The sequence below is a fragment of the Idiotropiscis lumnitzeri genome, chromosome 9 (assembly GCF_059441095.1).
Source record: "Idiotropiscis lumnitzeri isolate Australia: NSW breed Sydney's pygmy pipehorse chromosome 9, RoL_Ilum_1.0, whole genome shotgun sequence".
NCBI classification, from domain to species: Eukaryota; Metazoa; Chordata; class Actinopteri; order Syngnathiformes; family Syngnathidae; genus Idiotropiscis; species Idiotropiscis lumnitzeri.
This window is the reverse complement of record NC_142399.1, coordinates 19,839,342-19,865,207: the sequence shown is the minus strand read 5'-3', so window position 1 is coordinate 19,865,207 and position 25,866 is coordinate 19,839,342. Positions and strand designations below refer to the sequence as shown.

The window sequence follows — 25,866 nt, the reverse complement described above, 5'->3', positions numbered from 1 at the left end:
TGACCTTTCTGCTATCTTTACAGCTGTGAGAGCTGTCACTAACACTTCCTTCCCCCTTGGGTAATTACAAATGTCTTATCTTCAAACTTCTTACAAGCACCCAGTATCCTGGCTTCACTAATTTAGTGCCCCTGCTGGGAGACAGAAAGAACCTTGTCACTCTAAATTTGCGCCTGTCTTTTGTTTTCCTAACACTTTTCACATATGGTCAACTAAAGTTGCTTCAACATCTATTTCCCATTTGTTCTTAAATTTGAGGTATTCTATAAGTTCTTCCAAACAGTGTTTTACAATGTCTTAGTCCTAAATACAATGAAATACGTTACAGTGGAAAATATCAGAATAAAATTTCATACATCCAACATGAGACACGTGCTTGTGACCACTTCAGGGTCATTTTTGTCTGAAATATCTCCTCTACAACAACTTACCCTTGCGTTAAGTGAGTAATTTTCCATAAAGACAGTGCCACTAATTCGACATTAATTTCAAGTATCACTGCTGTGGTGCTGTATTATATGGAAAGGTCTAAACAATCCAAGAAAATTTTGCCCTATCCTGGACTGGGTGTGTGTTATCTAGTCGCGCATTCAATGTGAATAATAATAACTCCTGTGGAGCACATGAACAGGCTAAAGCAACAACTATATTTTAATATGTTCCGTGGACCCTAAATTAGAATATTTCATATCTCCCTCCTTGTTGAGGAGAACCTCCGGGATGGGCGTGGTGAGGCGCTATTTGAAGCGTTCTCCGGCCTTCTGGTCACACCGGTCACATGTCACCTCAAACCTGTGGACAGAACTGGACGAGTGGCACTTGCCAGTGAGAATGAGAAGGGGTAAATTATCTTCCTTCCAAAACTTTCAGTTTTGCATAAATTTTGTGTAATAACGTCAATCAACCATTCACTTGATGTTTGAATTTAATTACTCCAATCTTTCTCCAATAACAATTTGAAAATCAATACTCGGGAGTGCAATAGGGATTCAGGTTGATCAGGCCTGTCCACCCATCGCACCCTAAGTACTGTAAGGGCTTGCCGGTGACCTCAAACAATTTTCTGTCCTGAGGCCCGTCCCTTAAACATTCACTCAAACCACATATGCATCCAAACACTTTTTCTTTCACACTTTCATTCACCAAACGATACTTTCCAATTCCACACAGACACCCCTCCCTTGGCGCGTCCGCCTTGATTTCACTGAGATTTGTGCTGGCAGATCCATAATTTTGCCTTAATTTAGCCAGCGTATGCCAAAATTTACAACTGTGGGTCTCTGGATTTTCCCATTCACTCCCCGTGAAGTTGTTTCTCCTCTCCTGGACGTAGCTGACGAAACTGCACCTGTGACATCAAACAGCTCATAGATGCGGATGTTAGCAGTCTGGTATTTATGGAATGCTGTCATGTCCTTTAAACTTGTCATGTCAGCGTTCGCGTCGTACAGTCAAAAAAACATCTGTCTTCCACCTTTGTCACATTTAATACACATCAGTTAATAAATCATCTACAAAAATATTTAGTCCCACTTTATATTTGGTAAACCAATCTCCAATGGCTAGATATTCCCCGTTCCAAAGATTTTCTTTCAACATGTTCATAGAATACTTCACTTAAAACTTATCCCAAAACCATAATCCCTTTGCTTAAAAATTTAAATTTTAATAAGACTGTCGCTGCTCTGCCGTTCCTCAGGTGTCCCCTGCATGTTTCAGTGTTCAACTTGCGTTCATACTCCCTGCCAATTTATATTTATTGTTCGGTTGAATATATACTTTACCCCATGCTCTACTCCACTAGTATCGCAAAAGCACTGCTCCACAGCATGAACCATGCTCGACCACATGGATGAGACCCCCCGGAGAGCGAACGCCTGAAGACTGGATTCCATTGCTGTAACATCAAGGGAGGTGTGCCTGAGACACACCTCTGACACAAAAGGAATGAGTGCCACAGCAACAAAAGGCATATCTTCCTTGTAAATCAGTTAACGACTGCCATTGATGCCTGTTTTTCCTCTTGTGTCTGAAATGTTTACATGTTCCTGCTGGTGCTCTCTGTGACTCGTTATCTTTTGCATCTCAAACCATTCTGCCCCCCCCCCAAGGTGCTACGAGGCCATTAATTGTGCCGTCGGAACGGGCGGCGGCTCAAACACATACTGTTGCGAGTCTGGCAACTGTGGATAAATGCCTCTCAGGCATTCCGTCTTTTCTTCCACTTTTTCAATCACTTCATCCTCTTTCTCTGACTTCCTCCCCCTACTTGGGAACGAGCATCTAACTTCAAAGAGCTGTGAACTCTTTGTTACAGCACACTCATGATTTTACGATTACACCTCTACCCATTGCCTTCTGTAAAATCTTTCTCACTCTTATTTTGTAACACCAATCTCTTCTTTTTCCTCGTGTCATTTCCATCTGTACATTTCATTCCAGTTACTAATTACAGTTACCTTAAAAAAAGACCATCAACTCGAGTATGAATCATAAAATATTTATTTCTTCAATTCCTCCTTACACAGACCCTAATTCTTATCCTTTTCATTTGTTCAAGTCACACCTTCTTCAATACTGCCTGTTTCATCATCCTCCTTTCAATGGAACATTAATTGTTCCTTTTTCTTTTCTTATTGAACTTCCAATCGCTACACTGACACAATTTCTTCTCTTTTCTCTAGCTTTCTTTCTTTCTCTTTTCTTATTTCATCCCTACTTCATGTTTTTCTTCTCTTTTTTATGTTTCATTTTTATGAATTTATCCTTAATCTCCGTGCCACACCCGGGACCCGAGACCACTATCACACTTCCTCTCCTTCGCCATCTTGAAATCAAAATCCACTCGTGCGTGTCCCAAACACACTTCATACGCAGAACAATTTTAGCCTTCACATTCACACCGCTTCCACTCTGATATTTTCAATCGTATCTTAACCACGAATAGTTCCAAACTATTCTAGTAGGTAAATCCCAGATTTTACTCTACTATCGTCCACACTTTTACACTTATTTATTTATATATTTATTTATTTATTTAACCATATCGTATCTTAACCACGAATAGTTCCAAACTATTCTAGTAGGTAAATCCCAGATTTTACTCTACTATCGTCCACACTTTTACACTTATTTATTTATATATTTATTTATTTATTTAACCATATCGTATCTTAACCATGAATAGTTCCAAACTATTCTAGTAGGTAAATCCCAGATTTTACTCTACTATCGTCCACACTGTTACACTTATTTATTTATATATTTCATTTATTTAACCATATATTTTAACGCCGTTCCGCTCCGCCTTCCTCTTATAATTTAGCGTTGCCAATATGCAGAATTTGAAAAGGATCTGCTTACCTTATGTCACTGTGGGCCCAAGAGGAAGGCCGGTCGGATGTGCGGCTCCATTATTCTTTATCAGGTCGTCACCTGGTGTGGACGTGGGCCCCAGGCCCGAGTCCCAGACTCTTGTGGTTTTTTCTGAAGCCCCAGGCTTCCTTTGAGTCCCAGACTCTTGTGGTTTTTTCTGAAGCCCCAGGCTTCTCTTTGAGTCCCAGACTCTTGTGTTTTTTTCTGAAGCCCCAGGCTTCTCTTCTTTCCTCGGAGTCCCAGACTCCCTTGAAACTTCTTTTACCTCTCATGCATCACGTCGGCGTCACCATAAATTGTTGGAATTTATCTTTATATCAATGTTAGAATTTAACTTTAACCCAATGTAAACTCAAATAAGTAATCTGACTCCAATTTGTGACCTTACCCAACTCTCACTCATCCAACAATATGCGCGCTCGTTCTGCAATAGAAAGGTATCAGGAAGCCGGCATTTTCACGCACAAGTGGGTTTATTCCCAATACACAGACTTTCTACATGGCACCTGGGTCCCGGGTCCCTCTCAATACAACTCTACACCTCTCTTGCCACCAGCGAATGTGTTCTACCTCCGAGTTGCCCAGTAATGATTCATCCTATACAATATGCAAATGGCACAGAGACAAAGGCATCCTGGCATGATTCTATTGGCTATGTGTATCCTGCAGTTAACTTTAGCTTGTTCTCATTGGTCTTTCTTCTCTCGCCGAATCCCGTGGCGACTCCTCCTGCTTGTGCTATCCCCCGATGGCCTCTCCTTCGTCCACTGGTCCCGGAGTCATCTCGTCTCGCTCAGCACCATCTGCTTCTAAAACATTCCATTCCTGCACAACCCCCGCAACCAGTTTCGCTCCACCAGTCACACTCTCAGCATTTTACAATATCACATTTTCATACATTGGATGCACCAACATCTAATGAACTATGTTAAGCTCAAACCCTTATATTCCTTTAATAGTCAAAAGTATGAAATCCTTTAAGTGTAACCGAAGTTTAGACCATGCTAATGACCAGACCCTCAGGAGAGGAATGCATGAAGATTGGATCACAGCTGCACCACAGGAGGTGTGAACGAGACCCCTCTGAAACAATGGACTTCCATGCCAGGATCACAAAAGTGGCTCCTAGCAGTCCACCCTTTGTTCTGTTTCAGGTTGACTGCCATTTACATTATCCTTTAGTCTGAATCTACTCAAGTCAATTTATATCTGGTATCTCCCAAAGTCATGAGTAGGGACTCCCAAAACCAGAGTGAGTTCCAGCAATACTTCGATTGCTCTGTTGGTAAAGCGGAGGATTTAAGTAATTCCGAGCACAAGTACTTTGCTCCCTGGTTTTAATCCGGCTCAAAGGATGTTGCCCCGAATTTCAAATCAATCAAAAATTGTAACTAAAGATCTGATGCAAATTCAACCTCCCAGAGCCAAGGCTGGCGCTCCCAATTGGGAGAGCATCTAAATATATGAAGAACATGCCACAATTACTGAATACTACCTGTTGTAAAATCCAATCTATATCGGATGTCTGTCCCAATAGCACAAATCTGGTAACTCAGTTGGCAAAGTGGAAAACTGTTGTGGTTCCACACCAAAATTTTGAGGTAGCTATTTAAATTGCAGCTCAAAGGACATTTTCCTGGATTTCAAATTTTAATCAATCTTGAAAATTTTAAAGAAAAATCTGTTGCTACATCATCAAAATCCACTTGTCAGCCGTCCTAACACCACAGGTAGGCACTCCCAATAATGCAGACAAGAAGTGCATCCGTTCGATAGCTCAGTCGGTAGAGCGGAGGACTGTAGAGTGTGAAAACTGACATCCTTTCGGCGGAACGCGATAGAAGTTCTAATCGGAAATCCTTAGGTCGCTGGTTCAAATCCGGCACGAAGGAACTATTACCGGCGTCCCAATTTTAATTCAAAACTGTAAATAAAAATCTTTGGTGAATTTGTATGAATCGACACAAGTCTCGTCTGGTCTATCCCAACGTCATGAGTAGGTTATCCCAAAACCAGAGTGAGGTCCAGCAATACTTTGATAGCTCTGTTGGTAAAGCCGAGGACTAAAGTAATTCCGAGGACAAGTCCTTTGCTCCCTGGTTTTCATCCGGCTCAAAGGATGTTGCCCAGAATTTCAAATCAAAGAAAAATTGTAACTAAAGATCTGATGCAAATTCATCCTCCCAGAGCCAAGGCTGGCGCTCCCAATTGGGAGAGCATTTAAATATATGAAGAACATGCCACAATTACTGAATTCTAACTGTTGTAAAATCCAATCGATATCGGATGTCTGTCCCAATAGCACAAATCTGGTAACTCAGTTTTCTAAGTGGAAAACTGTTGTGGTTCCACACCAAAATTTTGAGGTAGCTATTTAAATTGCAGCTCAAAGGACATTTTCCTGGATTTCAAATTTTAATCAATCTTGAAAATTTTAAAGAAAAATCTGTTGCTACTTCATCAAAATCCACTAGTCAGCCATTCTAACACCACAGGTAAGCAATCCCAATAATGCAGACCCGTGGAGCATCCCTTCGGTGGCTCAGTTGGTAGAGCGGAGGACTGTAGAGTTTGACAACTGACATCCTTTCGGCGGAACGCGATGGAAGTTCTAATTGGAAGTCCTTAGGTCGATGGTTCAAATCCGGCTCGAAGGAACTATTCCCGGCTTTCCAATTTTAATTCAAAACTGTAAATAAAAATCTTTGGTGAATTTGTATGAATCTACACAAGTCTAGTCTGGTCTATCCCAACGTCATGAGTAGGTGATCCCAAAACCAGAGTGTGGTCCAGCAATACTTTGATAGCTCTGTTGGTAAAGCGGAGGTCTTAAGTGATTCCGAGCACAAGTCCTTTGCTCCCTGGTTTTCATCCGGCTCAAAGGATGTTGCCCCGAATTTTAAATCAATCAAAAATTGTAACTAAAGATCTGAAGGAAATTCATCCTCCCAGACCCAAGGCTGGCCCTCCCAATTGGGAGAGCATCTAAATATATAAGGAACATGCCACAATTACTGAATACTACCTGTTGTAAAATCCAATCTATATCGGTTGTCTGTCCCAATAGCACAAATCTGGTAAGTCAGTTGGCAAAGTGGAAAACTCTTGTGGTTCCACACCAAAATTTTGAAGTAGCTATTTCAAATGCAGCTCAAAGGACATTTTACTGAATTTTAAATCTTAATCAAGATTGAAAAAATGAAATAAAAATCTGTTGCTACTTCATCAAAATCCACTAGTCGGCCATCCTAACACCACAGGTAAGCACTCCCAATAATGCAGACTAGTGGAGCATCCCTGCGATAGCGCAGTTGGTAGAGCGGAGAACTGTAGAGTGTGAAAACTGACATCCTTTCGGCGGAACACGATGGATGTTTGAATTGGAAATCCTTAGGTTCCGGGTTCAAATCCGGCTAGAAGGAACTATTGCAGGGTTCCCAATTTTAATCCAAAACTGTAAATAAAAATCTTTGGCGAATTTGTCTGAATCTACTCAAGTCAATTTATATCTGGTATCTCCCAACGTCATGAGTAGGGACTCCCAAAACCAGAGTGAGTTCCAGCAATACTTCGATTGCTCTGTTGGTAAAGCGGAGGATTTAAGTAATTCCGAGCACAAGTACTTTGCTCCCTGGTTTTAATCCGGCTCAAAGGATGTTGCCCCGAATTTCAAATCAATCAAAAATTTTAACTAAAATCTGATGCAAATTCATCCACCCAGAGCCAAGGCTGGCACTCCCAATTGGGAGAGCATCTAAATATATGAAGAACATGCCACAATTACTGAATACTAACTGTTGTAAAATCCAATCTATATCGGATGTCTGTCCCAATAGCACAAATCTGGTAACTCAGTTTTCTAAGTGGAAAACTGTTGTGGTTCCACCCCATAATTGTGAGGTAGCTATTTAAATTGCAGCTCAATGGACATTTTCCTGGATTTCAAATTTTAATGAATCTTGAAAAATTTAAAGAAAAATATGTTGCTACTTCATCAAAATCCACTAGTCGGCCATTCTAACACCACAGGTAAGCACTCCCAATAATGCAGACCAGTGGAGCATCCCTTCGGTAGCTCAGTTGGTAGAGCGGAGGACTGTAGAGTGTGCAAACTTACATTCATTCAGCTGAACGCGATGGAAGTTCTAATCGGAAATCCTTAGGTCGCTGGTTCAAATCCGGCTCGAAGGAACTATTGCAGGGTTTCCAATTTTAATCCAAAACTGTAAATAAAAATCTTTGGCGAATTTGTCTGAATCTACTCAAGTCAATTTATATCTGGTTTCTCCCAACGTCATGAGTAGGGACTCCCCAAACCAGAGTGAGTTCCAGCAATACTTTGATAGCTCTGTTGGTAAAGCGGAGGACTAAAGTAATTCCGAGGACAAGTCCTTTGCTCCCTGATTTTCATTCGGCTCAAAGGATGTTGCCCCGAATTTCAAATCAATCAAATATTGTAACTAGAATTAGAAATCCCTTTCATCCTCCCAGAGCCAAGGCTGGCGCTCCCAATTGGGAGAGCATCTAAATATATGAAGAACATGCTACAATTACTGAATACTACCTGTTGTAAAATCCAATCTATATCGGATGTCTGTCCCAATAGCACAAATCTGGTAACTCAGTTGGCAAAGTGGAAAACTGTTGTGGTTCCACACCAAAATTTTGAGGTAGCTATTTAAATTGCAGCTCAAAGGACATTTTCCTGGATTTCAAATTTTAATCAATCTTGAAAAATTTAAAAAAAAATCTGTTGCTCCATCATCAAAATCCAATTTTCAGCCGTCCTAACACCACAGGTAGTCACTCCCAATAATTCAGACAAGAGGAGCATCCCTTCGATAGCTCAGTTGGTAGAGCGGAGGACTGTAGAGTTTGACAACTGACATCCTTTCGGCGGAACGCGATGGAAGTTCTAATTGGAAATCCTTAGGTCGCTGGTTCAAATCCGGCTCGAAGGAACTATTCCCGGCTTTCCAATTTTAATTCAAAACTGTAAATAAAAATCTTTGGTGAATTTGTATGAATCTACACAAGTCTAGTCTGGTCTATCCCAACGTCATGAGTCGGTGATCCCAAAACCAGAGTGTGGTCCAGCAATACTTTGATAGCTCTGTTGGTAAAGCGGAGGTCTTAAGTGATTCCGAGCACAAGTCCTTTGGTCCCTGGTTTTCATCCGGCTCAAAGGATGTTGCCCCGAATTTTAAATCAATCAAAAATTGTAACTAAAGATCTGAAGGAAATTCATCCTCCCAGACCCAAGGCTGGCCCTCCCAATTGGGAGAGCATCTAAATATATAAGGAACATGCCACAATTACTGAATACTACCTGTTGTAAAATCCAATCTATATCGGTTGTCTGTCCCAATAGCACAAATCTGGAAAATCAGTTGGCAAAGTGGAAAACTCTTGTGGTTCCACACCAAAATTTTGAAGTAGCTATTTCAAATGCAGCTCAAAGGACATTTTACTGAATTTTAAATCTTAATCAAGATTGAAAAAATGAAATAAAAATCTGTTGCTACTTCATCAAAATCCACTAGTCGGCCATCCTAACACCACAGGTAAGCACTCCCAATAATGCAGACTAGTGGAGCATCCCTGCGATAGCGCAGTTGGTAGAGCGGAGAACTGTAGAGTGTGAAAACTGACATCCTTTCGGCGGAACACGATGGATGTTTGAATTGGAAATCCTTAGGTTCCGGGTTCAAATCCGGCTAGAAGGAACTATTGCAGGGTTCCCAATTTTAATCCAAAACTGTAAATAAAAATCTTTGGCGAATTTGTCTGAATCTACTCAAGTCAATTTATATCTGGTATCTCCCAACGTCATGAGTAGGGACTCCCAAAACCAGAGTGAGTTCCAGCAATACTTCGATTGCTCTGTTGGTAAAGCGGAGGATTTAAGTAATTCCGAGCACAAGTACTTTGCTCCCTGGTTTTAATCCGGCTCAAAGGATGTTGCCCCGAATTTCAAATCAATCAAAAATTGGAACTAAAGATCTGATGCAAATTCAACCTCCCAGAGCCAAGGCTGGCGCTCCCAATTGGGAGAGCATCTAAATATATGAAGAACATGCCACAATTACTGAATACTACCTGTTGTAAAATCCAATCTATATCGGATGTCTGTCCCAATAGCACAAATCTGGTAACTCAGTTGGCAAAGTGGAAAACTGTTGTGGTTCCACACCAAAATTTAGAGGTAGCTATTTCAAATGGTCGGTGCAGTGAGTGTTTACTAAATAAAAAATTTATGAATTAATTTTAAAAAATGGTGTTTACTGAATGCAATAAAGGGAAGTTTAGTTTATATGGCAATTAGCAGGTGTGGAGAAGCTTCATTCATTTTTTTTTAGCTTCACTGGTTATATCATGTGTTCTTATTTTATTAGTTCCACTTTGTTCTTCCATTTATTCCAATTTAATTTAAATAATGTCAAATAAATGGTACTTGACCATGGGTGGATAGCAGTGAAAGCCCCCCCATGTTATTGGTGTATATATTGGTGGTACTGGGCTGGTATAATATTAGTGCCCCATGTGGTCCGAACGTGTAGCTACGGAGCCACACACAAGTCTCCTGACACGCATTTGCAAATCAGCACACGCATTTGCGAGTCGTCCGCGGCAGGACTCTTGCAAACGTCACATGTAAGAAAACAGCCAATCAAAAGGTCCCGTTTTTACAGGTCGCCCATCTACGGATCTTTGTCCGCATTTAACCATGTGTATGTGCCAACAAATCGTTGTACACATTTTTCTGATATTTGCAATATAAAAAAATAATGATTCAATTTAAAAAAATGGTGTTTACTGAATGCAATAAAGGGAAGTATAGTTAATGTGGCAATTAGCAGGTGTGGAGAAGCTTCATTCATTTTTTTTTAGCTTCACTGGTTATATCATTTGTTCTTTGTTTATTAGTTCCACTTAATTCTTCCATTTATTCCAATTTAATTTAAATAATGTCAAATAAATGGTACGTGACCATGGGTGGATAGCAGTGAAAGCCCCCCCATGTTTATGAGGCGCCGTTCGGGACATAATTCAGGAATAGCTCTCATACTCACTAGTGAAATGCGCTCATACACATTACTGAAATGCGCTCATACACATTACTGAAATGCGCTCATAGACACCAGTGAAATGCGCTCATACAAACAAACACTATGACAAGCTCGCTTAACAATCCAACATTTAAAAAAATAATAATTTATTTAACATTTAATGGATGGGCGCCACGACGATCGAGTGGTTGGCACGTCTGCCTCACAGTGCATAGATCCAGGATTCCAATCGGGGCTCCGGCCATCCTGTGTGGAGTTTGCATGTTCTTCCATGCCTGCATGGGTCCTCTCCGGGTTTCCTCCCACATTCCAAAAAAAAAGTCTCCTACCACACCGTTGAGTTTTCTCAAAGACCATGGTGCTTGGTTCTTGACGCTGGGAGGCTTGCCATCAATGCACAGGCCTTCCTGTGTCGGGTTTGCATGTTCTCCGGGTTCCTCCAGGTACTCTGGCATCCCCGTGACACTTTTGAGGTGAAGAGGTACTGATAATGGATGGATGGATCTTGAGAAGGTAAGAAAGCGATTAAAGTCAATATGATTGACAATTGATGTTGCTTAAATAATAAGAGAACATCCCAATTGGACATACTAAACTACCGTATTTTCCGGACCATAGGGCGCACTCTAAAGTCCCAAATTTTCCCCAAAACCAACGGAGGAGCCTTGTAAAGCGACGCGCCCATTATATGGACGGAACATCCCTCTCGACCATCAACTGTTTTACTCATTGGGCTGTTCGGAGTGCATGTTAGCACACCCTACTGTTCAAAGTCTGAGTCATCTATGCTCCAAATTGACAGCGACTATACATTATGTGACTATGGTGTTTGGGTGATGGTGTAGGAGAAAGCTGGACAAAAGGGCAGCTGTCCACAATGTGTATAGTCTGTCTTATCATTTATCTTATTGCAAGCAAGAAACGTCCCAGGTTTAGACAACAGACTGCAAAAAGCCCAAAGCACAGCAGCACATCTCTCTAAACAGCCATGCACATCTCTCGAAACAGCCATGTGATTCTGAGTGGCTCCCAAGAAGCCATTGCTGTAATTGGCTAAGGCTGAGTGGCTCCCAAGAAGCCATTGCGATAATCTTTTTGTGTTATTTTTATTTCTTTTGGGTATATAGATGGCATGAGAAATACATGTTTTTATATATGTGTTAATCTTATTTCTTTGTTTCATTGTTTGCTTGTATGCTGAGTTTTTTTTTTTGGTTTTGATTTGAAACCGTGACTCTAAGGAGTGTGGTGACCAGTGAAGTCTCTCCCCTGATGTTATCTAGTAGTGCAATGGCACCTCTTAAATGCTGATGGGTTTGGTTTACACTGGGGCTTGGGTAGGCAAACACAGGTGGACACAATAAACATGACGAGACACACTAAACACAAGGAAAAAACATGAAACTAAATACGGAACCAAAAACACCAAATATGGATCATAACAACTTAGGCTGGCATGATTCACATTACATGTGTGATGCTCACAGAACAAGTATTTTGTTGAGATATTTCCTTCCATCTGAGCATCACTCTTTGTTGTCATTGTTTTGTTTTATGGTGTCAAATTTATGCTTCCAAATTATATTAGTATGCGGTCAGGCCCTTGCCTTCCGGCCATGATCTCTGGCCTCAACCCCCCCGGTCTTATTCATAAAAATTGTAGGCCGCCGAACCCGATCGCCGCACCAGATCCGCCTCCCCCCCGCCTCCCCCCAAAAAAGTGTCAGCGCCACACTGTGGGAGAGATGCTAACAGTTGATTTAAAGATCCTTAGCTGGCTAATTTAAAAAAAGCTTCCGGGCGTGAAGCCACCACGTTGTCAGGTTCGGTCGCCGGTCTGCGAGGAGGCGGTGGACCCAGAATGCGAGGAAGCAGGGCAAAGGGTAAAGTAAAGGGAATTTATTAAAGTAATCAAACGAGGACAAACAACGTGGCGTGAACAAACAAACGGGGCAGGGTGCAAAATAACCAAGACAAACTAAACGTGACTAAACTGGGTCAAGGACGAGGAACAACGATAGTGAACAAATACTGAGGTACATGAACGTGAACGAGAGCAAGAACGAGATCGGGAAGCGTCCGTGACAGTCCTGGTATGGAGTAACGTTCCGACGCTGAGCTGTCGGCAAGGGGTGGTTAAATAGTCCATTGATTAGGGGAGCAGATGGGAGTCAGGTGTGTGATTGTTAACGGGGGGCAGTTGTGTGGCTGACGAGGATGAGTGCTGAGGGGAAACGCCCCGAAAACAAGCAAAACAATAACACAAAAGCATGGAACTTAAAAACAATAACAAAAACCTGTCATGCCCGACGCGGATCATAACACACGTGAGAGATGCTAACGGTATATTTAAAGATCGTTAGCTGGCTAATTTACTTTTCAAATATGCTTACTCTATTCTGGGCTTATTATGGTTTTATTTGTCTCCTTCTTCGGATATTTTATTTTCAACAGTCTAAAAAGGTTCATTAGGAAGCATGCAACGTCATATATCGTGTTTCTTTGTTTTGTTAATTAAACAAAGGCCACAGGTCATAAACCTGAAATAAAACAGAAAGAAAAAGTCTCAATGATACAATGTTATCTCTAAATGAATTGAATATACCATAAACAGTTGCCCATTGCAAAGATAACTATTCATATATAACCACTGTGAATCCGTTGCTATTGTTTAAAACTATAGGATATGTCCTTATCCAAACAACAGAATTAATTTTTAGTTTAATAACAAAACTAACTCAAAATAATCACTTTCAACTATTAACTACAATAGCCATGAGGCATTGCATTGTCAGCACACGCTCACAGCGGTGTCATGCCAAAGTACTTACCCCCGAAAAAATCTGTATCCCCTGACGCGGGACGACACCGGTGGCCAGGGAGACAGAGGCGGATTAGGGGGGAGGACTACACCTGTGTCGGTAAGGTCGCAGCTATTAGAATCCATTATGTTTTAACTCAATATGAGATTGAATATTTCACCAACAGAAAAATAAATTTGAATAATTTTAAAAGTGGAACATCTCTCGCTTGGCTGACCGATCAACGTTCAAAGGAGGGCACAATAGATATGATGGTAAACTGAGTTTCTCAATTATATTTTCAATTATATCCCATACCTCAAGTTCAACCGCGACGAGCTGCTATCCAAAGGAGGTAGGATCCACTCCACCACCTTTACTCCTACTGAGTGTGGGTCTGCAGGGTGGAGATGCCATTGCCATTCTCTTACATTTCTGGCAGTCACGTCTTCAACTGCTGCTCTCTGCAAACAGGTCAGGTGACTATGTAGCTACCTGAAAGTAGGCCGAGCACCCAAGAAGTTTGTGCCTCTATCGTACCATAACTTTTTGGGTTGTCCCCGTTGTTGAAAAATGACCGCAAATTTTAACAAAATGACGGACCTGATTCACTCGCACTTTGGCTGTTGGTCATTGTGATATATATATATATATATATATATGGGGACTTCAGCAGCAAATCTTTGATCTGTGTGTGTATATATATATATATATATATATATATATATATATATATATATATATATATATATATATATATATATGTGTGTATATGTATGTGTTTTTTCCAATATTTTGCAGCCTAAATTTTTATTTAAACATCAACAAATTCACATTATTTGCATTGTATTCATAATTAGATGTTCAAACCAAATGTCTCGGTTCCACAATCAAAAGAAAACAGAACTGGCTTTGCGATTCCAATCTTTTAAAGGGGAATGTATGTTTCCAATCCAGTCATCTTTCATTTCTTCAAATTTACCCTTCTTAAACTTGTGTTTTTTGACCACTTAGGTAAATGGACCACCGTCAAAAGACCCTGGACACCTGCTGAGGTAAAGGCAGTGGAGCGCCATCTTGGACGGTGTATTAGATTGAACCAAGTTCCTGTAAAAAGTGAATGCCAGAGTTGTATTGATGCAGAAACTGCAACGCTCGGAACCAAAGACTGACTGGAGGGCAGTCAAATATTTAAAAAAATATAGAATCACTTCTCTAAGAAGGAAGCTCCAGTAGATGGCCATTCATGTTTGTTTTGCAGCCATGGCATTAATTGCCCACAGAGGCCCATGTCCTTGGGGGAAAAAAAATCAAACACTGGCTTGACAGTCATTTGTCTTTTTTAAGGAAATCAGTCAAGCATTCTGCCAGTTGCTATGAACTGGTACTTTGTTTGACACTGTGTACCCAAGTCCATCTATCCTTAAGCCGAATTTGGTGTTTCGTTCTGGAGACAGACCGTTCCGTCTGTCCCGGATGGAAGCCCATTTTGGGGTCAAGTTTTAAAAAAAAAAGACCGACCAAGCGAGGGCGGAAGTGGGTTCGTCTGTCCTTTTTTGGGCCTTGCCCCCATCAAATACCAGCTACCACAATGTATGTGGTATTGATGCAAAGTTCAATTTCCCTGCTTTTAGAATCGGTTCAAATTATGTAAAATTATTTCCTTGCTTATGTGTCGCTTCCCTCGCCCACACACATGAACACCATCGAAAAGGATGAAAGCCCGGTATAAAGACAGAGCGCGAACAAGAACGGAAGGTGATAATTTCCTGAATAAGGGTGGAGGACAGAAGATTGCCCAAGTGGAAGATGGACTTGCAAAATAGGGTGAAGTGCCCATTTCCGCCCTCAAACATTTAAGTCCTTCCCAGGATTGTTCTTTTGGAATTTTAATTACAGTTGGGTTTTTTTTCGTTTTGAGTTTTGTATTTTAAATTCACTTGGTTTTAATTACTTTTCAGGGCAGCTTTTAGTTTTTGTTCGCTTTATTTTTTGGGGGGGTAAATATTGTTTTAGTATTAATTTCGTAAGTGTGCAAGACTTAAACACCATGGTAAGTAATTATCGTAAAATTTCACCAAAATTTAAACAATTTGATAATAAAGGCTACATTTTAACCATCCGCAGACTTTGACTTACATTAAGTGCATCGTATAACACCGCTTCTATAGTTACAGGCAAGTATGCACTATAATTGAAGCTGGGCTGCCTTGTTTGCCAATTTTTCACATTCTAAAGTGGATAAAAGACCACTTTTTATGTTTGTTTCATCAATGTAAAATGCTGTTTCAGTATTTTTTTAAAGAAGTTTTTGTTAGTTTGTTAACGTTTTCAGTTCCAGTTTTAGTTTTGTTTTTGTTAACTATAATAACACTGGTCCCCACTTAGGTAGATAAACTTAAGTGTGCATGTGTGTTATGGAAGTGGACCTCATAACGCCTGACCGCTGTTGGAATTTATCTTTAAATCAATGTTAGAATTTAATCTTAAACCAATGTAAACTCAAATTAGTAATCTAACTCCAATTTGCGACTTTACCCAACTCTCACTCATCCAACAATATGCACGCTCGTTCTGCAATAGAAAGGTATCAGGAAGCCGGCATTTTCACGCACGAGTGGATTTATTCCCAATACACAGATTTATTACATAATCGCCTGGGTCTCGGATCCCTCTCAATACAACTCTACACCTCTCCTGCCATCCACAGAACTCTACTGAACTTTTTCCGAGTAGCCCAGTAGTGAATATACAATATGTAAATGACACAAAGACAAAGGCATCCTGGCATGAGTCTATTGGCTATTGTTAGAATAATATTTAGAGGTTATTATACATTTGCCATGACGCAACTTTATTTCAATACATGGTGCACATATCATGTTGCAAATTAGTGGAGTGGACTATGCTTGAGTGTTTACAGTCAGAGTGGAGGTACAGGAGGACATCTCTACTGCAGAGAGGTGCCTGCAATTGGCAGGGCGGTGGCACTTCTTCAGAAGTGAGGATGAAGTAAACAACATTGTGATGAGTCCTGATAAAGAAGTTGGCCTCAAAGTCTGAAGCAAGCAACATCGTGCTGGGTCCTGATAAAAGATGTTGACGTCAAAGTCAGCTGCGACCCACGACGGCACGCTCATGATAAACCGGATTAAACCAGCTTTTGAGAAGACGAACTGTACCACCCTTGAGTGTAATCTGATTTCTCGAAGTGTAATCTGATTCCTCGATGTTATTAAAGGGAATGTATGAAAAACATCGAGGAACAGAAGGGAGATGAAGTTGCCAAATAACCTTTATTGACCTCTCTGTATCCACTTGAGCTGGGTGCCTCTCTCTTTTCAGCTATGAACCCTATATGTCAAATTGGCGAACCTGACATAAAATTGGTCCTTCAGAGCCGTGAACCCAACATACTGGAGGTGTCCAGGGGCGGAGCCGACGACCGGGAACAATCGTGGCCACGACGAGGATTACTATTCTTTTTTTTTGGAACCTGATCCTCGGCTCTGCTGCTGAATACTGAAGGTTGAAGGGAAGCTGCGGAGGGAGACACTCGGCTCATCTTTGGTGAGTGTGTCATTTCCGAATGGGATGAATGTGTGCATGTGAAGGTACGTAGTTAAATTCCGCATAAACAGGAGGGCGGACTCCTCTGCAAATTAGTAGTTAAATTCCGTGGATATCGGAGGGCGGACTCCACTACGACTAGACAGAGTAAGTCTTTAAAACTGTGTAAAACCGTAAGAATACTAGTCAATGTTACGTGAAGAGACAGAGATAGTCTATAAAACTGATAGAGGATAACAGGGTGTATCCTCCACGCGCGTTTGAAAAGAGAAAAAAAGAAAAAACTGTGTGAATGGGAAAAGTGTGCATGGAGGCTTGCAACCTCATTTTGGAAACAGTAAAAAAGCTAACAAAAAGGATCCGAAACAACAATTGACGTGTAAGGACTGGAAATTTATAGAAAGCCAATGTCCGGAAAAAGTAAAACATTTAAACTCATGGATAACAAAATATGAATTCGCTGGTCAGCTTAATAGACAAAAAATAGTCGACTTACAAAATAAAACAAAGAGAGGAGGAAAAAAAAGAAAAAAAAGAGAGGTGAATAAAGACGGATATGAAGATACAGAATTTTGGATGGCAATGGCACAAAGACGGAAACTAGATAAAAATAACAAAACCAAATTGCAACATTTAAATGTTCCACACATACTGTGGATACTGATGACATTACTTTAGGAAAGATAAGACAGCAAAAGAATGTATCCTGCAGTTAACTTTAGCTTGCTCTTATTGGTCTTTCTTCTCCCGCCGAATCCCGTGGCGACTCCTCCTGGTTGTGCTTTGTTCATTTCGGCTTTCCCCTCCTTCTGGTGATCCTGCAACATTCCATCCTTGCACAACCCCCGCAACCCCCATTCTGTTGCTTATGCTCCCACACACACAGTTTCACCCCCACACACACTCTCAGCATTTTACAGTATCACATTTTCATACACTGGATGCAGCAACATCTAATGAACTATGTTAAGCTCAAACTCTTATATTCCTTTAATAGTCAAATGTATGAAATCCTTTAAGTGTAACCGAAGTTTGGACCATGCTAATGACAAGACCCTCAGGAGAGGAATGCAGGAAGATTAGATCAAGGCTGCAACAAAGGTGTGAACGAGATCCCTCTGAAACAATGGACTTCCATGCCGGGATCACAAAAGTGGCTCCTAGCAGTCTACCCTTTGTTCTGTTTAGATTGACTGCCATGATTACATTATCCTTTACCGCTAAAAAAAAGGACCCGACAAGTGACCAAAAAACAGGTCAGAAAAAAAAAGTTTATAAATATCACTTCAAATTAGAAGAATTTTAATCAGATTTTTTGGGGGATTGTTCCAGATTTTTTTCACAGCTGTAGTGCCACTGGAAAGGATAGACCCCACAAGTGTACTAAAATAAAGTGGACCTCACAATTGGCAAAAATGAGTAAGTGTTTGTGTGTGTGAGAGCACGTGAGAGTGAACCTCTTCCCCAGGTACCTCGGATCGTGGCCTGATGAGCACCTGACGACCCCGATTGGCCAGGGAGGGTTGAGCGGAGCATATAAAGACGGTGCCACAGGAGGATCGGAATAACGCCCGCCACGCACGATACTCTACACTCTTGCCACAACATTGCATGGACAAGTCCCGCAACGACGCCGCACGTGAGTAAGACGCCTCAGCCGACACGACTCTCTCCATGCAGACCTCTCGCTCCAACGCCGCACGGAAGCCAGACGCCACAGCCGACGGGACGAGATATGCAGTGTTCGGGTACAATGCTCCCAGCACCTCCAAAAGAAACTGCCCCTCTGCACTGTACCCGGAGAGGCTATCCCCGATACGTGGACAGATCCCGGAGGACACCACCGCCCCAAAAGTATTCGCGCCATCGAGCATGACGACCCTATTACCCTATTCCCCCCTATCATATTACGTGGACTGTGATAGCTGGGCAGTAGGGGGCGCAACTGAGCTAATATTTATTAGGGGTAGGTTTTACTAGTTTTAGTGTAGGGGTTGTTTATTTTATCTTGTAGTTTTTATTCACCGAGGTTTTTATTAAAAGTAGATCCGAGGGCGGCTACCTACAGCTTGGATGGTGGTTTTAGTAGTCTAGTCTGTGTGAATTTGACGTGCCTATAATTCTTTTTTTTTTGGTTTGGAGTGTAGTGCCCCTAGATTAGTGGCAGAACCATGTGGCCATTACAAATTGAGCTCATGGATGTTGGACCCTGAGTGCAACTGGGCCCTTGCTGCTGCACTGTGGGAGGCAGACTGCCCTGGCACCTATCTGATCAGTCAGGAGGAAACCGTTCGCTAACACCGCGACTGCATCCATAAGTTCACGTAATGTCTGTTCATGCCAACCATCTGCCCTTGATTAAATGATGTTTGATGCCCCCTATCTGGATCTGTAGTATCCGTCTCGCCGGAAGATATATCGCATTGTGTAAATGCGCGTGAATGAGGGTCGCTGAAATGCAGATACTGGAAATGTCAGGGATCGCCGCTCGGCGAGGAGGGGAAGGACCCAAGATGCGAGGAAGCAGGGATAAGGGTAACTTAAAGGGAATTTATTTGACAAATCAAAACCAAAAAGGCAAACAAGGTACTAGTCGAACTAACGTGACTAAACAGAACCAAAACCGAGGAAAGAAGACCGTGACAAAACTAGGGACAAGAGCGGGAGCCAGAGCGGGAGCGAGGGCGGGGGCGAGAGCGGGAACCTAAGCGTGAGCGAGATCGGGGAGCAGCCGTAACAGTCCAAAACAGAGCAGCAACAGGGAGCCAAGCGGGGTAATGATCCGACACTGGGTTGATGGCATGGGAAGCTTAAATAGTCCGGTAATCAGGGGAGCAGATGGGGATCAGGTGTGTGATGGGTAACGATGAGCAGGTGCGTGACTGGTGAGGACGAGTGCTGAGGGGGAAACGCCCCGAAAGCAAGCAAAACAATAACAAAACCGCATGCGCACAAAAACAATAACAAAAAACCCTGTCATGCCCGACGCGGATCATGACAGTACCCCCCCCCCCCCTTAAGGGACGGATCCCAGACGTGTTTCCTGCAAGTACACCAGGTGTCAGTATTCAGCAACACAGTGTCAACACAGTGTCATTACATTGTGTCACTGTGTCGAAACGATACAGGATGCCTCATCTACCCATCACTCGCAAACAAGGTACTTGGAGCAAACAAACGTGACAAAGTGCAAAACAACGACGACTAACAAACGCGGCTGGGCAGAACTAAACAGGACTATGACACAGGGACAGGAACCAGGGATAAGCGACCGTGACAATGAAGCATGAAGCATGACGCATGACGCATGACGCATGACGCATGACGCATGAGCAAGGACGATGAACAAAGGGCAACAGTGCCATCCAAAAAAGGTCAATGCACCGACGCAGAGTAGTCAGCGCGGGGCGTTTAAATAGTGAATTAATCAAGGAGTCAACGAGTAACGGGTGTGGGACTGGTGGGCGCGTCTCTCCAGCAGTGAGGTAATAAAGGAGTAAACGAGTAGCTGGTGCGTGGCTGGTGGGCGCGTCTCTCCAGCCAACACGACACGACAGGACACGCGCTGGAAGGAAACGCCCCCCCCACGCCAGTTGAGCAAACGTAAACAAAACATGACATGACGGAAACGGACCATGACATCCTCGGCTTCTCCGGACCATCGCTGAACTGTGCGTGTCACAGCTGGCTGCCTGTGGACCAGAGGTTTGTACACAGGCAGGAGAGCAACCAAGTTGTGGTCAGCTTTGCCCAGCGGGGGGAGGGGCAGTGATGTGTACGCCTCCTTGGTGTTGGCATAGAAAAGGTTCAATATTTTATTGTCTCTGGTGTGGCAGGTTACATATTGTGTGAATGAAGGCAGAGAGGAGATGGGAGAAGCATGATTGAAGTCACCAGAGATAAGGAGCAGGGTATTTGGGTGCTGTGTTTGTAGCCTGCTCACAGCTGCAGTCAGTACGTCACAGGCTGTCTCACTGTTAGCAGAGGGTGGCACGTACGCCGCCACCGTGATCACATGACTGAACTCTCGCGGTAAATAGAACGGACGCATGCTAACAGCTATTAGCTCAATGTCCCGACTGCAAAGTTGATCCTTAACAGTTATGTGCCCAGGGTTACACCATCTATGATTAACAAACACAGCCAGCCCTCCCCCTTTCCTCTTACCGCTCTTCAGTGTCCTGTCCGCGCGTAGTATTTGGAAGCCGTCCAATTCCACGACGGCGTCCGGCGTTAGCTCTGGTAGCCACGACTCCGTGAACACCAGCAAGCTAGCCTCCCGGACAATCCTCTCGTGTCGGGTTAGCGCTGTTAGCTCGTCCATTTTATTGGGGAGGGATCTAACATTCCCCATAATAACGGACGGGAGGACGGGGTGGTATCGTCTCCTCCTTGCCTCAACGCATTTTCTTGGTTGGTTACACTGTGGGAAAGTTGTTTCACCCTGTTGTTTTGGATATGTTGAGGTTTCTCTGGGATTTTTGTTCTAAAGCCAATTGAATCAGTATCTAAATACAGAAAGAACCGACGTCTAAGCGCAGTCCTGTTCTACCAAACCGAATTTGACAGAAATGTTGCATTTCTTGACTTCCAAAAAACTCCAACTTCCGCATGGTCATTAAGCTCAGCCACCGTCTGGACTGGGAGACACTTTTCAGTACACGTGTTCAATCAAACTCGTCCCTCAGGGGATGTGGAGGGTTCTCTTGAAACATGCAAGATTTTGAGAAATTAGAATCAGTCTTTAAATTGGAAGGGAACCAAAGTCTAAACACAGTCCTGGTCCAAGTAAACGGAGTTGAACCTAATACTACCTTTCTACACTTACAAAAATATCCAACTTCATCTTGGTTACTAAGCCTTCTGAATTTAGAGACACCACACTGCTCCTCTTGGATCTGAGATTCAACCTCCCGACGGACCCTCCTCTCCTGTACCCCTGAGTAGACCTTACCAGGGAGGCTGAGGAGTGTGATTCCTCTATAATTGGAACACACCCTCCGGTCCCCCTTCTTAAAAAGGGGGACCACCCCCCCGGTCTGCCAATCCAGAGGCACTGTCCCCGATGTCCACGCAATGTTGTAGAGGCGTGGCAACCATGACAGCCCCACAACATCCAGAGCCCTAAGGAACTCCGGGCGGATCTCATCCACCCCCGGGGCCTTGCCACCGAGGAGCTTGTTAACCACCTCGGTTACTTCAGCCCCTGAGATAGATGAGTCCACCACGGAGTCCTCAGGCTCTGCTTCCTCAATGGAAGGCGTGTCGGTAGAATTGAGGATCTTCGAAGTATTCTCCCCACCGACTCACAACGTCCCGAGTCGAGGTCAGCAGCACCCCATCTCCACTATAAATAGTGTTGATGATGCACTGCTTCCCTCTCCTGAGACAACGGATGGTGGACCAGAATTTCTTCGAAGCCGTCTGGAAGTCGTTTTCCATGGCCTCACCGAACTCCTCCCACGCCCGAGTTTTTGCTTCGGCAACCACCGAAGCCGTATTCTGCTTGTCCAGTTTGTACCTGTCAGCTGCCTCCGGAGTACCACAGGCCAGAAAGGCCCGATAGGACTCTTTCTTCAGCCTGACAGCATCCCTTACCGCCGGTGTACACCAGCGGGTTCGGGGGTTGCCGCCACGACAGGCACCGACAACCTTGCGTCCACAGCTTCGATCGGCTGCCTCAACAATGGAGGCACGAAACATGGTCCTCTCAGACTGAATGTCCGCTGCCTCCCCCGGTACGTGGGCGAAGTTCTGCCGGAGGTGGGAGTTGAAACTCTTTCTGACAGGGGATTCTGCCAAGCGTTCCCAGCAGACCCTCACAATACGCTTGGGTCTGCCGGGTCGGACCGGCATCTTCCCCCACCATCGGAGCCAACTCACCACCAGGTGGTGATTAGTTGACAGCTCCGCCCCTCTCTTCACCCGAGTGTCCAAAACATGCGGCCGCAAATTCGATGACACGACTACAAAGTCGATCATCGAACTGCGGCCTAGGGTGTCCTGGTGCCAAGTGCACATATGGACACCCTAATGCTTGAACATGGTGTTCGTTATCGACAATCCATGACGAGCACAGAATTCTAGTAACAGAACACCACTCGGGTTCAGATTGGGGTGGCCATTCCGCCCAATCACGCCCTTCCAGGTCTCATTGTCGTTACCCACGTGAGCATTGAAGTCCCCCAGCAGGACGAGGGAGTCTCCAGGGGGAAGGCTCTCCAGCACACCCTCCAAAGACTCCAAAAAGGGTGGGTACTCTGAACTACTGTTTGGTGCATAAGCACAAACAACAGTCAGCACCCGTCCACCCACCTTGAGGCGGAAGGAGGCTACCCTCTCGTCTACCGAGGTGAACCCCAGTGTACAGGCGCCAAGCCGGGGGGCAATAAGTATGCCCACACCTGCTCGGCGTCTCTCACCTTGGGCAACTCCAGAGTGGAAGAGTGTCCAACCCCTCTCAAGAGGACTGGTACCAGAGCCTAAGCTGTGTGTGGAGGTGTGCCCGACTATATCTAGTCAGAATTTCCCTGCCTCGCACACCAGCTCAGGCTCCTTCCCAGCCAGAGAGGTGACATTCCATGTCCCAAGAGCTAGTTTCTGTAGCCGGGGATCAGAGCGCCAAGGTCCCTGCCTCTTTCCGCTGCCCGACTTGCATTGCACCGAACCCCTTTGGCCCCTCCCCCAGGTGGTGAGCCCATGTGAGGGGGAACCCACGTTGCCTCTTCGGGCTGAGCCCCGTGGGTGCAGGCCCGGCCACCAGGCGCTCGCCAATGAGCCCCACCTCCAGGCCTGGCTCCAGAGGGGGGCCCCGGTGACCCGCGTCCGGGCAAGGGAAATCGTGGTCCATGTATTGTGGTCATCATTGGGGTTCTTGTGAGCCATGCTTTCTCTGGACCATCACCTAGGACCTGTGTGCCAAGGGTGACAATACCAGGGGCAAAAAAGCCCCCGACAACTTAGCTCCTAGGATCATTGGGACACGCAAACCCCTCCACCAAGATAAGGTGACAGCTCAATTAAATCAGTATCTAAATATTAAAAGAATCAACGTCTAAGTGCAGTCCTGCTCTACCAAACCGAATATGACAGAAATGTTGCATTTCTTGACTTCCAAAAAACTTAAACTTCCGCATCGTCATTATGCTCAGCCACCATCTGGACTGGGAGCTACTTTTCAGTCCATGTGTTCAATCAAACCCGTCCCTCAGGGGATGTGGAGGGTTCTCTTGAAACATGCAAGGTTTTGAGAAATTAGAATCAGTCTTTAAATTGAAAGGGAACCAAAGTCTAAACACAGTCCTGGTCCAAGTAAACAGAGTTTAACCCAATACTACCTTTCTACACTTACAAAAATATCCAACTTCATCTTGGTTACTAAGCCTTCTGAATTTAGAGACACTTTTCAGTCCTATGGAAAACCACAAGAACTGATGCGGTGGCCGAGTGGTTAAGGCGATGGACTGCTAATCCATTGTGTTCTACACCCATGGGTTCGAATCCCATCCGCATCGAATCGCTGCATTTTCTTAGTTGGTTATATTGTGGGAAGGTGTTTTCACCCTGTTGTTTAGGATATGTTGAGGTATCTCTGGGATTTTTAATTGTCTAAAGCCAAAATAAAATCATCCACCCATCCATCCAATATCCTCCGCTTATCCGGGGTCGGGTCGCGGAGGCAGCAGCTTCAGCAGGGAAGCCCAGACTTCCCGCTCCCCAGCCACATCTTTCAGCTCTGCCGGAGGGATGCCGAGGCATTCCCAGGTCAGCTGGGAGACGTAGTCTCTCCAGCGTGCCCTGGGTCGTCCTCTGGGCCTCCTGCCTGTGGGACATGCCCGGAACACCTCCCCAGGGAGGCGTCCACGAGGCATCCTAAAGAGATGCCCCAGCCACCTCATCTGGCTCCTCTCTACGTGGAGGAACAGCGGCTCGACACTGAGTCCCTCCCGGATGTTCGAACTTCTCATCCTATCTCTAAGGGAGAGCCGAGACACCCTGCGGAGGAAACTCATTTCGGCCGCTTGTACCCGAGATCTTGTTCTTTCTGTCGCGACCCACAGCTCGTGACCATAGGTGAGGGTCGGAACGTAGATCGACCGGTAAATCGAGAGCTTCGCCTTTTGGCTCAGCTCACTCTTCACCACGACAGACCGATACAGCGTCCGCATCACAGCGGAGGCTGCACCGATCCGCCTGTCGATCTCTCGCTCCGTCCTCCCCTCACTCGTAAACAAGACCCCAAGATACTTAAACTCCTCCACTTGGGGCAGGATCTCCTCCCCGAGCTGGAGAGGGCACTCCACCCTTTTCCGACTGAGAACCATGGTCTCAGATTCAGAGGTGCTCATCTTCATCCCAACCGCTTCACACTCGGCTGCGAACCGCTCCAGTGAGAGTTGGAGATCACGGCCTGAGGAAGCCAACAGTACCACATCATCTGCGAAAAGCAGAGATGAAATACTGTGGTCACCAAACCGGATCCCATCAGCACCTCGACTGCGCCTAGAAATTCTGTCCATAAAAGTTATGAACAGAATCGGCGACAAAGGGCAGCATTGGCGGAGTCCAACCCTCACTGGAAATGAATCCGACTTATTGCCAGCAATGCGGACCAAACTCTGACATCGGTGGTACAGGGACCCAACTGCCCGTATCAAGGGGCTCAGTACCCCGTACTCCCGGAGCACGCTCCACAGAACTCCCCGTGGGACACGGTCGAACGCCTTCTCCAAGTCCACAAAACACATGTAGACTGGTTGGACGAACTCCCATGCACCCTCAAGGACGCTGTAGAGAGTGTAGAGCTGGTCCACTGTTCCACGGCCAGGACGAAAACCACACTGCTCCTCTTGGATCTGAGATTCAACCTCCCGACGGACCCTCCTCTCCTGTACCCCTGAGTAGACCTTACCAGGGAGGCTGAGGAGTGTGATTCCTCTATAATTGGAACACACCCTCCGGTCCCCCTTCTTAAAAAGGGGGACCACCCCCCCGGTCTGCCAATCCAGAGGCACTGTCCCCGATGTCTACGCAATGTTGTAGAGGCGTGG

General features: G+C 44.4%; 3 non-coding genes across 3 annotated transcripts; all 3 read left to right on the top strand.

Moving 5' to 3' along the window:
- Positions 1-7,440: 7,440 nt before the first annotated feature.
- trnay-gua (transfer RNA tyrosine (anticodon GUA)) lies at positions 7,441-7,566 on the top strand. The gene is made up of 2 exons: positions 7,441-7,477; positions 7,531-7,566. It is a non-coding gene; the product is annotated as a tRNA-Tyr (tRNA).
- Positions 7,567-8,210: 644 nt separating this feature from the next.
- Positions 8,211-8,336, top strand: trnay-gua (transfer RNA tyrosine (anticodon GUA)). Its single transcript has 2 exons — positions 8,211-8,247; positions 8,301-8,336. It is a non-coding gene; the product is annotated as a tRNA-Tyr (tRNA).
- A 15,912-nt stretch (positions 8,337-24,248) lies between these two features.
- Positions 24,249-24,330, top strand: trnas-gcu (transfer RNA serine (anticodon GCU)). Its single transcript has one exon. It is a non-coding gene; the product is annotated as a tRNA-Ser (tRNA).
- Positions 24,331-25,866: the final 1,536 nt, after the last annotated feature.